We start from the raw sequence: 14,332 nt of genomic DNA, 5'->3' as shown, positions 1-14,332 counted from the left end.
ATTTTTTAACTAGCAGACTTTTTTATGGAATAACATTTTGCTTGAAAGAATGACTACCAAACTCAGGTCATTCACATTTATTTGACATTTTCTTGAAAATGAAACCAGTCTGTCCTTTTAAAGAAAATCATTGTCAATATTTGTTGTCAGTAATAAAAATTAAAGCTTTCCAGGGCACCTGTGTGGCTCAGTCGCTTATTGATTGATTTTGGGTCACGTGATTTTGGCTCATGATCTCTGGGTCATAAGATCGAGCCCCAAGTTGGGCTCCATGCATGCTTAAAATTTTCCCTCTCCTGACCCCTTCCTCCCAACCCCACCCCCGGGCTCGCACTCTCTCTCTCAAAAAACAAACAAACTTTCGAATAAAAATTAAGAATTTTAGGAAACTTAGCTACTACTGTAAATTTGACAACATAACTAATTCTTGAGACTTTTCTGCAGAGGAAGATTTAGTAAGGATTTTGTGTAATAAAATGTGTCAACTTTAGAATCTTTGCAAAATTCATTGAACCAGTATTTTCAAATGACCAATGCATGATGTTACCAAATCATGCATGGGTAAAATATTTTTTGAAAGTACAAGTTAGACCAAAAGATTTTCATAGAATATAAAAAGTTCATTGATCTACCTCTAGATTCTACATTGTCACTAACTTTTAAGATACTACCACTTATAAAGAAAATTACCTATAATTATCTGGAAAAGTTGTTTTTTTTTTTTTTTTAAGATTTTATTTACTTATTTGACAGACAGAGATCACAACTAGGCAGAGAGGCAGGCAGAGAGAGAGGAGGAGGAAGCAGGCTCCCTGCTGAGCAGAGAGCCTGATACCCAAGCCGAAGGCAGAGGCTTTAACCCACTGAGCCACCCAGGCGCCCCTATCTGGAAAAGTTATTAAAATATTCCTGCCTTTTCCGACTATATAGCTGTGTGAAGTTTATATAATTCAACACAAACAATGCACATGATTGAATACAGAAGCACATATGAGAATTCAACTATCTTCCATTAAGCCAGGCAGTAAAGGGATCTGCAAAAATCTGAAGTAGCACCATGTATTTCCCTATTTTATTTTTTTATTTTAATTTTTTAGAGAGAATGAGCACAGGGGAGGGGCAGGAAGAGTGAGAGATGATCCTAAACAGGCTCCACATCCACCACAGAATCCCATGGGGGGCTTGATCTCACCACCCTGAGATCATCAGCCAAAATGAAGAGTTGGAGGCTTAACCAACTGAGCAACCCAGTGCCCCACTCACTATTTTCTTTTATTTGAAAACATAACTATGTTCATTAAAATGCATTGTTTATGTTAACATGGGCTTGTTATTTTTAATAAATTAATATTTTTATTTCTCCACCTTAATTTGTATTACTGTAAATATGTATAGATATACACATTTTTTAAGTTCCTTAGGGTTCTTAATAATTTATGAGATTGTGAAAGACTCCTGAGACCAAAAAGTTTGTAAACTGCTGACCTAGAATATGAGTTGTGAGGCTTTCAATTTTTGTGCTCTATGAACCGCATCCCATACCATTAGTATGACCTTCCTATGAAATAGTTTTAAAACAAGACATTTGATTAATTATAACTCCAGGGTAGTTCTCATTATTATATAGCCATAGCTTTTGTTATTTTAATATGAGTTTGCCAAAGTGATATTTCAGAAGCACATCATAAAATGAAAAGGGAGATTATTGATTCACCATGGATTCAATCCTACTATTATCTTATTAGTTGAGTATGATAATTCATCTTTTTCCTGTGCTGTCCATACTTTTCATCAGACCACTCTTAACGTTATTGAAATTAAATTTAATTCCTTATCGTGAACTGAAATCCTGGGTGATAATCAAGCATTTGTGAGCAATGCCAATTTTTTTGTTTGTTTGTTTAAATATAAAGTTAAATAGTAAGATCTTGACTGAAAATTAGGATAATTTTATTGGAAAATGTATTTTTTTTTTTTAAGATTTCATTTGACACAGAGAGAAGGAGGGGAGAGAGCAAACACAAGTGGTGGGGGGAGGGGGAGAGGGGAGAAGTGACAGGCAGAGGGAGAAACAGGCTTCCCACCGAGCAAGGAATTGGATATGGGGCTCAATCCCAGCACCCTGGGATCAGGACTGGAGCCAAAGGCAGCCACTTAACCAGCGAGCCACCAAGGCATCCCAGAAAATGTTTTCTTAAAATAATAATAGTAGTAATAATAATAATAATTTTCTTTCTGTAATCTTCCTCAGATATATTTGGAAGGGGAAGGAGGAGGATCATATTAAGTACAATACAAACTACAGCCATTTCTCCAGAGAGCTCTTCTCCCTCTCAGCTTGGCCTTGAGCCTCTGCTCACTTTCCCATAATTCCTCAATAAAATGCTGCTCTGACAAGAAGGGTGATTCCCTTAAAATCCCCAAAACCACACTTTGGACATATGACCTTACCTTTACAACTTTACTGAAGGACTGTAGATAACAAAGTAAAATTTTAGAACCTGAAAGAACTAAAACCATACGCTAAACATAACTGTTTCTAAAGAAAAAGAACAAAACGTTAAACATGTCATGGGGAGCAGGAGTTAGTTTCCTTCATAGACACAGAACATTATGTGGTTTTCCTTTTGAAAATTTACTACTATGCTGCTCCTCACTGAAGGGGTTTTCTTTATTCTTTTTAAAGATTTATTTTATGTATTTTAGAGAGAGAAAGAGAATGAGAGCAGAGGGGCAGGGAGAATCTCAAGCAGGCTCCAGGCCCAACACAGAGCCTGACACAGGGCTTGATCTCAGGACCCTGAGATCATGACCTGAACCAAAATCAAGAGTTGGTTGCTTAACTGACTGGGCCACCCAGGCACCCCTGAAGGTGGTTTCTTTAATCCCTAATGTCAAAAAATCTCCATTTCAGTGAATTCTAATCCCTACTCACAGAAATTTATTTCACCCAAGGATCCGCAACCCACCCACACCCAAACCCTAACCTGCCCCTCCCCAAAAGGGCCCCCAAAAGGGCAGTTCACAGGGCACAATTACACAGAACATTTCCCTAAGTCTGCATTTTTCAGTAAGAGGCAGTTAAGCAAAGCTGTCTCATTTGACACATCAAGTTAAGACCCCTCAAGTTTCTATGCCAGTGTGAAATAAGATGTACATCTTCATTTCTTCTGTAGTTTTCTGATAACTTATTGGACCAAATACACACACCAAGAACAAATATCTTTCAGCCCTGGGACAAAGACAAATAAAGGAAGAGAAACATTTTCCTAAACGCAGCTAAATTCACAGATTCCATTGCTTTTAGTAGAGATGGTACTGTATGTGATTATGCAGAAAGAAGTGGTTTTCCCATTGTGCATCTTCAGGGTTTCAGTCCTTGCCAACTAGAGCATTGGAAATAATAGGATTATATATTGCTGATGGATACTTTTCAGGAACACAAAGATCTGGGTAACTTTGAAATTATATCTTTATAATAATAGGCCAGAGAAAATTATCACTATTTTCTCTTTGTTGCTTACACTTTGGTGTCATATGTAGAAACCACTGCCTAACCCAAAGTCATGTAGTTTTATGCCTATGTCCTCTTCTGTGATTTTTATAGTTTTACTTCATATGGAGGAGTTCGGTGGGTTTTGAGTTAATTTTTGTATATGGTATGAAATAGGGCTTTAAATTCATTCTTTTGCATGTGGATATTCAGTGGTCCCAGTACCATTTATTGAAAAGACTGTCCTTTCACCATTGAATTATCCAAAGACCCTTGTCAAAAATCAACTGACTGTACATGTTAGGGTTTAATTCTGGACTCTCAATTCTGTTCCATTCATCTATGTATCTATCCTTATTCAAGTGCCACGGTCTTTTTCTTCTCAGTAATATATACACACATTCATAAATGTTTATTTATATAAACTTACAGTGATTTCTTTTAATGAGTGACTTCTAATTAACATGTCATAAATCTATATATATGTGGGTGCATTTATGTACTTATTTATACAAAGCTTGGGAACTTGATAAAATAACTTTTAATGGTCTTTCAGCTCTGTTAGGTAAAATAGGACTCTTAACAATTTTATGTATGTTTTTAGGTTAACAGGATTCCATCTGCTTTTCTCATGGCATTTGACCACTGATTTTCCAGTTAGTGCTCATGGATTTAAAGTTTACTGTGAAGGTAAGTGATGGTAATGTAAAAGGACCATTGCCCAGTTTAATGTAATCAACCCAAAATTCTCCAGAGTGGAAATGGAAGAACTACAAGGAAGGAAGATATAGTTCATCTTATCTCAAATCTTGTTTTAAGATTCACCTTCTTATTAATTATTAATATATAATAAAATATTAAAATTAGTGGGCTTTAATGTTTTGTCATAGTCATGTCATAGTGTATCTAGACAGAGGAAAATCTTTCTTAGGAGACGAGACTATGAAATAACTATAGACCTAGAGATTAACAAAAGGAATTGAAATGTGAGACTAACAAAAAAGTAGGCCTATTTGAGTTTTGGGCTCACAGACTCTACCCTATTCTCTGTGCTCCACCACTCAGCCAGAAAATAAGCTAGTTAGGACCAAGAGAAAAAAGTCCTGTAAGAAACAAGAGTTGACATCTTCCATTCCAAACCAGCCTTTTCAATCCCACAGGTCCATAATTCTTTAGCCACAGAGAGAAATACTAAAAAGCTCTTGAGACAGTTTTTATTTGGAAGTTTGTTACAAAGTCATGGCATCAAAACATGACCTAAATTGATTAGGAGGACATTTATAATCTCTATTTATCCCATGTAGTGTGGGTACTCATATGTTTCACCACGGAAGTATTGTTTAATAATGGGGTCAGACCCTAGGTTCTGCTGAGTGTTAAAAACATACAGAATCTGGGGGCTGCCTGGGTGGCTCATGGGTTAAGCCTCTGCCTTCAGCTCAGGTCCTGATCTCAGGGTTCTGGGATCAGGTCCCACATCAGGCTCTCTGCTAGGCAGGGAGCCTGCCTCCTCCTCTCTCTCTCTCTCTCTCTCTCTTTCTCTACTTGTGATCTCTCTCTCTGTCAAATAAATAAAAAAATATAAAAAAAAAACCATACAGAATCTGCATGTCTTTCATTTTTAAGATGTGAAAAAATTCTGATGGCAAAAATATTCTGAGGGTTTCAGATACAGATCATGGACTTCTGATTTCTTCTTTATGTGATTTGAAAATAAGTTTTCAGTTTATTCCCTAGTTTCAAGAAGAGCCCCTTCCTTACCCATAGGAATATCATACCAAATTTCAACTCACCTCCCCAAGACTATATTACCAGAATGCATCACATCAGTTCTGATATCATCTTAAGAAACACACAAATATTACAGAAGCAGTAGTTATTTTCTAAAGCACATACTTCAAAATATGAGGGGTTTTTTTTTTTTTTGGCTTAAACAGAATTTAATATTCTCACAGTGCTGGCTAGAATTCCCAGATCAACGTGATAGCTGATTGAGTTCCTGGCAAGAGCTCTCTTTCTGGCTTATAGATTGCCTTCTCATGGTATCCTCACATGGTGGAGAGAACTCATGGCTCTTCCTTTTCTTATAAGGGCACCAGCCCTGTTGGATCAAGGCCCCTCCGTTATAACCTCATTTAACCTTTGTCAGCTCCTTACAGGCCGTCTCTCCAAATATAGTCACATTGAGCTTAAAGACTTCAACATATGAATTTTTTCTTGAATCCTCTACGTTTGAAATTGGGAAGTACGAGTTTTCCAACTTTGTTATTAATTTTCGGGATTGTTTGACTTTTCTGAGTCTTTCATTTTTATATGAATTTTAGGATCAGCTTATCAATTTCTACAGAAAGAGATTGCATTGAATCTGTGGATCAGTTTGGGGAGTATTGCCCTCTTAACATTAAGTCGTACAATCCATGAACATAGATACCTTTCCGTTTATTTAGGTCTTCTTTAATTTCTTTCAGTGATGTAGAGTATTCTGTTTTCAAGCCTTCCACTTCTTTTGTTAAATGTATTTATAAGTGTTTTATTTTTTTGATGTTATACATGGTATTATGCATGGGATAATTTTCTTTATTGCATTTTCAGATTGCTCATTGATACTGCATAGAAATGCAGTTAAATTTTGTAAATTGATCTAGCCTCCTAGCTTGCTGAACTCTCATTTACTAGTTCTAATAGGTTTTTAATAGTTCATCAAGATTTTCTAGGTATAAGATTATGTCATCTATAAATATAGTTTTATTTTTTCCTTTCCAATATGATTTCTTTTATTCTTGTTCTTGCCTAATTGCCATGGCTTAAAACTCCAGCACAGTATTGGATAGAAGTGGTAAGAACAGACATCCTTATCTTGTTCCTGAAACTAAGAGGAAAGGATTCAGTGTTTCACCACGAAGTATGATGCTAGCTGTGAGTTTTTTTGTAGATAACCTTTATTAGATTGAGTTAGTTCCCTCTAGTCTTAGTTTGCTGAGTGTTTTTATCTTGCAGGAGTACTGCATTTTTTTTTCAAATCCTTTTCTGTATCTGCTGAGAAGATCATGTTGTTTTTGTCCTTTTTAATATGTCATATCACATTGGTTGATTTTTATTTGTTGAACCAACCTTGTGTTCCTGGAATAAATCCCACCTGGTCATGGTATATAATTCTGTTTGTAAATTATTGGATTTGGTTTACTTGTATTTTGATGAGGATCTTTGCATCTGTATTCATAAGGGGTATTGATCTGCCCCTTTCTTGGGATGTCTTTGTTTGTGTTTTCGTTATCAAGATAATACTGGCCTCGTAGAGGATATTTAGATCTAATAATTTGGTCTGCTGCTTTTTGTTTTGATTGTCGTACACTCTCTGTGTGGAAGATCAGCATGAGGTTTAAACTTAATGTCTTTTCTTAGCCTTTCCCTGGGCATATTTGTTCACTTTCTAATTTTCCTATACTATGCAGTTGTTTTTGAATTGTCCTAGTTTTTGATGTCTGGCTCCCAAAAGAGGAAGGAGAGGAAAATGAAGGGATGAAAGAAGTATACCAGAGCTTTAAATCCCAGGGAAGTCACCGTGGGCTAGAGGGGGAGGGGCTTACAACAATTGGTGGGAGTGCAGCAATGGCCACCCACCTTTTGTCTGCACTTCTCTGTTTAGAAGCAGCAGTGGGTTGAGGGGGGGTGCCTGCGTGGCTCACCTGGTTCAGCATGTGAGTCTTGGTTTCAGCTTGGAGCCACATGTCAGGCTCCAGGAGCCTGCTTAAGATTATGTCTCTTCCTCTCCCTCTGCCCCCCTCCTGCTCTCTCTCTTAAAAAAGAAAAAAGCAGCAATCAGCAAGAAGAGCTCACCTATCTGATATTTGGAGGACAGAGTCCTTTTACTGACCCCTGGTTCCTGCAGGTTTTGTACAGGGTGCTCCAGGAACATGTGCACAGCTGCCTGTCAGGGCATTGAGATGGCGAATGGTAAATACATGGGCACTTTATTTTATTTTTATTCCAGTATTGTTAACATAGAATATTATATTAGATGAGTACAACATAGTGATTCAACAATTCTATGTATTATTCTGTGCTCGTCAAGATAAATATACTATTAATCCCCTTCAGCTATTTCACCCATCCCCCCTATCCACCTCCCCTCTGGTAACCATCAGTTTGTTTTCTATAGTTAAGAGTCTGTTTTTGGTTTGTTCCTTTTTTCTCATCATTTGTTTTCTTTCTTAAATTCTACATATGAGTAAAATCATATGGTATTTGGCTTTCTCTGACAGACTTATTTCACTTACCATTATACCCTCTAGATCCATCCTTGTTGTTTCAAATGGCAAGATGTCATTCTTTTCTATTACTGAGTAATAGTCCATGACAGATAGGTAGGTAGGTAGGTAGGTAGAGATATACGTATACATATATAGTACTTCTTCATCTGTTCGTCTATTGATGGACACTTGTGCTGCTTCCATAATTTGGCTATTGTAAATAATGCTGCCATGAACATATGGATGCATATATCCTTTCAAATTAGTGTTTTTATATTTTTTGGGTAAATACTCAGTAGTGCAATTATTGGATTGAATTACTGGATCATATAGTAATTCTGTTTTCAATTTTTTGAGGAATCCTGTTTTCCTCAGTGACTGCAAGTTTGTATTCCCACCAAAAGAAGGTTCCTTTTTCTCTATATCCTTTATAACACTTGTTTCTTCTGTTTTTGATTTTAGCCATTCTGATAAGTATACAGTGATAGTGTGGTTTTGATTTGCTGATTGATTTTTGATTAGTGCGGTTTTGATGATCAGTGATGTTGAGCACCATTTCTTGTGTCTGTTGGCCATCTGTATTTCCTCTTTGGAGAAACATGTATTCATGTCTTCTGCCCATTTTTTAATTGGATTGTTTCTTTGCTTTGCTGTTGAGTTATATAAGTTCTTTATAGATTTTGAATACTCAACTTTTATTGAATACATCATTTGCAAATGTTTACTCCCATTCAGTAGGTTGTCTTTTTTAACCTTCACTGTGCAAAAACTTTTATTTTGATGTGGCCCCATTAGTTTATTTTTGCTTTTGTTTCCCTTGCCTTAAGAGACAGATCTAGAAAAATGTTGCTGTGGCCAATGTCAGAGAAATTACTTGCCTGTGCTCTTGGATTTTTATGGTTTCAAGTCTCACATTTAGGTCTTTAAGCCATTTTGAGTTTATTTCTGTGTATGATGTAAGAAAGTGGCCAGTTTAATTCTTTTGCATTTAGCTGTCCAATTTCCCAATGCCATTTGTTGAAGAGACTGTCTTTTCCCCATTAGATATTGCCTCCTTTGTCAAATTTAATTGACCATATTATTTTGGGTTTATTTCTGGGCTTTCTATTCTGTTCAGATAATCTATGTGTCTATTTTTGTACCACTACAATACTATTTTGATTACTACAGCTTTGTAGTGTATCTTGAAATCTGGGATTTTTGACACCTCCAGTTTTGTTTTTCTTTTTAAGATTGTTTTGGCTTATTCAGGGTCTTTTGTGGTTCTCTATAAATATAAGGATTGTTTGTTCTAGTTCTTTGAAAAATGCTGTTGGTATTTTGATAGATTTGTAGATTGCTTTGGGTAGTATGGACATTTTAACAATATCAGAAAGTTTTACTTCTTCCTTAGCAATCTGGATGCCTTTTCTTTTCTTTTCTGCTGTGGCTAGGACTTCCTAGTATTCTGTTGAATAAAAGTTGTGAGAGTGGACATCCTTGTCTTATTTCTGACCTTAGGGGGAAAGCTCTTAGTTTTTTACCATTGAGTATGATGTTTTCTCTAATCCTACTTTCTTAAGAGGTTTTATGTTGAATGGATGTTGTACCTTGTCAGAGGCTTTTTCTGCATCTACTGAAATGCTCATATAATTTTTATTCTTTCTCTTGTTGATGTGATGTATCACATTGATTGATTTACAAATATTGAATCACCCTCACATCCCAGGAATAAATCCCACTTGATTGTGGCAAATGTATTATCAGATTTGGTTTGCTAGGGATTTTTGCATCTATGTTCATCAGAGATATTGGCCTATAGTTCTGGGTTTTTGTTTTTTTTGTTTTTGTTTTTTTTTTTGTCGTGTCTTTATCTGGTTTTGGTATCAGGGTAATGGTCTTTATCTGGTTTTGGTATCAGGGTAATGGTGGCCTCAATACATAAGTTAGTATTATTATAAATTTGGTTTGTAACTCTACTTTTTGTTTTCTACATGAATTAAGATGATTAATACATTAAAAAAAACAATTAGTCTAAAAGCTAGCATTATTGTAACTGGTTTGTAACTCTACATTCTGTTTTCTATACATATTTAAGAGATTAATGCTTTAAAAGTATTATTAGTTTATGTTTTGGGGCACACATTGTGGAAATACATAATTTTGTGACGTAACAACCAAAAGGAGCAGGGACAGAGCTCTCAAGGAGCAGAAGTTTTGCATGCTATTGAAGTTAAGCTGGTATAAATGCAAATTAGAGTGTTACAACTTTAGTGTGTTAAATGTAATCCCCATAGTAACCGTAAAGAAAAAATAGATATGGAACATGAAAGTAAATAAGAAGGGAATGTTAACAATTCACTGCAAAAAAAATCAGCTAAACACAAAAGACTGTAAGGCAGGAAATAAGGGTCAAAAATGCTCTATAGCATATAGAAAACAAAAAACAAAATGATAGAATTTTAATCTCCCATCAGTGATTATTTTAACTGTAAATGAATAAGCCAGTCATGAAAACATAAATACTGTGTGATTCCACTTATATGAAGTACTTAGTGTAATCAGAATCATAGAGATAGAAGAATGTTTGATGTCAAGGGTTAAGGGAAAGGGGGAATGGGGAATTACTATTTAATGAGCATAGAGTGTCAGTGTTATAAGATGAAAGTCATGGAGATGATAGAGATGATCACACAACATTGTTCAATATATTTAATACCATTGCACTATATACTTACAAATGGTTGAGACAATAAATTTTGCTATGTGTATTTTAGTGCAATAAAATTTTTGAAAAAAGATATTTAATGCAGTAGTGTCAATAAAGTCAAGTATTGGAAGCAACTTAAATGCCAACTGCCCAACATTTTTAGACCACAGTTGACCATTGAATAACATGGTTTTGAATTGCATGGGTCCACTTACATGTGGATTTTTTTTTGTAAATACAGTACAGTACTGAAAATGTATTTTCTCTTCTTTATGATTTTCTTAATAACATTTTCTTTTCTCCTAGGTGACTTTATTGTAAGGATGCAATATATAATACATATAACATATAAAATATGCATTAATCCACTGTTATTGGTAAGACTTCTGCTTATCAGTAGGCTATTAGTAGTTATGTTTTTGGGAATTAAAAAATTATATACAGATTTCAACTGCACTGAGGGTGAGCACCCCAACCTCACATTGTTCAAGGGTCAACTGTACTTTATTACTATATTTCATAATGGAATATTAAAGAACAGATGGAATAGCTACCAAAATAATTATGAAGACCACATAGGAAAATGGGGAAGTATGATAAGATAAAATTCTAATATATATTAATAGTTGCTAATTATAAAAACACATGTGCTAGACCCTGTTTTGATTTTTTTGCATTTAATACATTATATACATTAAGTCCTCATTAAAATACAACACCCTGGGAATTTTTTTTTTATCAGAAGGGAAAAATCAAGGCACAGACTAAATGACTTTTGCAAGACCAAGTAGCTAATTAGGTGCAGAGCAGAGATGCAAATTGTTTGGTTCCAAATCCCAGTATATTTGCTGCACTGCTATTATATGAAACAAACTATATGCATATGGTTATAAATACAAGGTAAAAGATAACTTGCAAACATTAAATTGGCTGTGTTAAGAGATTAGGATTATGTGACTTTTTTACTCTTTTTGTAACATACTTATTGGGAAAAAATGAAAAGAATAAATAAGCAAAAAAAATAAATAAAGTAGTGTTATCTCAGTCCCCCCCCCCGATTTAATTGCTATTATGTTGTTTACTGCTTAAAAACTTATTTTTCTGTTGTTTCACCATGTTTTCAAATTAAAATATAATAAAATAGAGGTATAGCACACGTGATAATAATCCAAGGTAAACTGGAAAATTCAGCAATGTTTCATAGGGCATAATAACATTCCTAAAGATTAACAGGACTTAAAATGTTTAAATGTTTAATGGCACTCTATTAATAGCTGCTATTAGATTAAGTATCTTCCATATACCAAACACTTTTCTTTTGGTGACTTGTATAGAAAATTCAGCTTTCTCTTTTAGTTTTTCTAATTCTTCCTTTAATTCTACCAATAAGGAGGAATCCTAAGATAAGGGTATTTATTACATCATAGAACCCTTACAAATCTCTGTTTCTCTTCCACAACTTTGGCACTAGGACAGTCCTTCATCTGCCCTATTCCCTATGCCATCTGCCCTAACCCTATCGTTAGGGTAGGGTAACTATTATAACAAAACACCCCAAAACCTCAGACCCTCACTAAGAATTTATTTCTCACTTATTCAGCAGTGCAAAACAGCTATGCCTAGTTGAGGAGCTGTCTTCTGAGTTGAGACTCAGGCAGTGGGACTTCCTAGTTTTATGGGTCTTCATTGCCCAGGACCTCCGGCCAGACAGGGAATGTAATGTCTGTTTAGGAGCTAGGTCTAAAAGCAACTTACATAATTTCTGCCTAGATTTCATTCAGAGAAGTCAATCACAGGAGCCTCATATAATCACAAGGGAAGCTTGGAAATGTAGTCTGATGGGATGCCAAGAAGGAAAATAAAGGAAAGGGTTTGTTGTAAAGAATAGCAGTAGCTGTAACAACATACAACCTAACCTATCCGGGCGTGAATGGGTGGATTGTGCTATGTTCTAGGCTTTAGGATGAACAACTGCCTTTTGCTGGTGTTTAAATTTGTCTTTCTTTATCATCAGTATTGTGAAAATAAGATTAGGTATAAAAGAAGATACTTACCTGTTCTGGTTATAATCTACTAAGATATATCAATACAAACCAAGCTAATTGGGCTCCTTTTCTAGAATACCAGATACAAAGAAATAAATCAACTTCTTATTTGTGAGCTACCAACAGGCATCTTATGTCACAGAAAAGAGCCTGAGAAAATGAAAATAGAATCTGAGACAGGTGAAAAGCAAAGCATCCTGATACTGCTCAGTTTCTGAATGTAGGTGTGACAAAGAAGCAGAAAGCCCTCATTCTTTAGGAAAAAAATATTTATACTAACTTCCTCTTTAAGAATGGATATTAACTTTTTATCAGTAAAATTTGTTAGCTGGGGGCATCTGGGTGGCTTAGTGGGTTAAGCCTCTGCCTTTGGCTCAGGTCATGATCTCAGGGTCCTGGGATGGAGCCCCACTCTGCTCAGCAGGGAGCCTGCTTCCCCTTATCTCTCTGCCTGACTCTCTGCCTACTTGTGATTTCTCTCTGTCAAATAAATAAATAAAATCTTTTTAAAAATGTGTTAGCTCGATAGAAAGCCAAAGAAATGCATTTTTGTTTTGACAACCTTTTCACAAGATAAAAATTTTCTTAGCACAAATAAGTTACTGGTTTACTTTTTCTGTTACAGAAATGAAACCTTTAATTGATTTTATTGCGTCAGATGTTTGTGAAAGTTGCTTAGCTAAATCAGAAAAGTCACACAATAGTAATTATGAAAATTACATAAGGTTTTGAATTGTATCTGTTGTAGATTATTCAACAGTAAGCCTCCTAAGCTTTTTTTTTAAGATGCATTATATTTGCACACTCTAAAAACTACAGTTTTAACTATTCTCTTCTCTTCTCTTAGTACACTAGAATTTTAATAAAATGATTTTAAACAGTTTTTGCCCCCAGAGCCGAAACACAATGCACTTTCTTTCTCACACTTAACACAAAACTAGTTTCACCTGGGTCTTCTCTGGCTTTAGTTACAGGAGCAGGTTTTTGTTTTGTTTTTGTTTCTGTTTTTTTAGCTTACCTATATAAAGATTCTAATCTTTGCAGTGGAAAGAGTTTTGACAAAACAGTTTTGCTTGGTCTCTAGGAACCCTTATGCACTGTTGATGGGAATGTAAACTGTTGCAGTCACTGAGGAAAACAGTACGGAGCTTCCTCAAAAAGTTAAAAATGGAACTTCCCTATGATCCAGTAGTCACATTACAGGGTATTTACCCCCCAAATAAAAAAAACATTAATTCAAAAGGATACATGCACCCCTATGTTTGTAGCAGCACTATCAATAACAGCCAAATTATGGAAGCAGCCCAAGTGTCCACAAACAGATGAATGGATAAAGAAGATGTGATACATATTAACTACTTTTTTCACTTTTGTTATTTTCAACTTACAGTGGGTTTATCAGGATGTAACCCCATTAAAAGTGGAGGGAGATCTGTAGAGGATTACTGACCGTGGCTATGCTTTATGCTTAACAGAGCTATCCTGTTCCTGATGGAGATACAGTAGGGACAGTACATTCATTTCAGTTTTTAAGCTGGCATCTAAAACAAAATTGCTGTGCTTTATAACTCCAAGATACAAATGACCTTATTACCTATAAATCTTGGGTTGTATAAAGACATTGTATAACAAAGAACTTTTAAATGGAATCATTACTTTTTAAAAATTATCATAATTCCAAGGTAACAGAACAAGTACATAAAACAGTGTCTGTGATATTTTACTATGGTAACATTAAAGTCATAGCCATAAAATTGTCATTATCTCTTAGGAATGCATGAAAAGACGCATAACATGTAATTCATTTATATCCAGTTTCAGTTCTATAAGTACATCAGAAGTTCTCAGTTTTTAT

This window comes from Lontra canadensis, unplaced genomic scaffold (assembly GCF_010015895.1).
Source record: "Lontra canadensis isolate GAN:19392208 unplaced genomic scaffold, GSC_riverotter_1.0 scaffold2, whole genome shotgun sequence".
Lineage (NCBI taxonomy): Eukaryota > Metazoa > Chordata > Mammalia > Carnivora > Mustelidae > Lontra > Lontra canadensis.
Note: the sequence above shows the minus strand (reverse complement) of the source record.